The sequence below is a fragment of the Myotis brandtii genome, unplaced genomic scaffold, assembly GCF_000412655.1.
Source record: "Myotis brandtii unplaced genomic scaffold, ASM41265v1 scaffold990, whole genome shotgun sequence".
Taxonomy (NCBI): Eukaryota; Metazoa; Chordata; class Mammalia; order Chiroptera; family Vespertilionidae; genus Myotis; species Myotis brandtii.
Genome location: NW_005372122.1, coordinates 55,950 through 56,507, shown reverse-complemented (window position 1 = coordinate 56,507; position 558 = coordinate 55,950). Strand labels below are relative to the sequence as shown.

The following is a 558-nucleotide window of genomic DNA, read 5'->3' as shown; positions in this document are numbered from 1 at the left end:
AGTCTCTGGGGACCCAGACTCATACGGGGAGAAACTGGACTGTCTGGCATTGGGCGGAACTCGAGGGTGTCTTTCTCTTAGAGGTGCTTGCAGCAATTACCGCGGGACACTGAGACCTGGGGCCTCTTAGGGCAGGGCTGAGGATCAGCCATAGCTGTTTGCTCCCCCCTGTTGATTCCCTGAGACCCCACCCCAGCCAAGCTGTGTGCAGAGGCTTTTGCATATGAATGCCCTGGCCCTTGGCAATCTAAAATTACCTAACAAACTGCAGCTGGGTCAGAGAGACCGAGAACATCCAAAAGAAGGCCCATGGTCCCACAGCAGTTTGCATTGCTTCACAGCTGGGCCTCATCTGGGCACCTCCAACCCCCAAACAAAGAAGAGGAATCTGCAGATCTCTCCATAGCTCCTGCTGGGTAGCCTCAGGCAGAGGCTAAATTAGCACCTCCTTAGAGATCCAAGAGCCAGTGTACCCAGTGGTCAGAGTGGGACCATCCAGATTACAACTCCTCAGACCCATAAGGGACACACTCAGGGTGCAGACTCAGTGAGCACCAA

General features: G+C 54.5%; 1 protein-coding gene across 1 annotated transcript in view; it reads left to right on the top strand.

Moving 5' to 3' along the window:
- Positions 1-558, top strand: part of LOC102240832 (dihydropyrimidinase-related protein 2) — a gene marked incomplete at its 3' end in the record, with an annotated part of 74,998 nt that overhangs the window by 18,564 nt on the left and 55,876 nt on the right. The window lies entirely within an intron of this gene.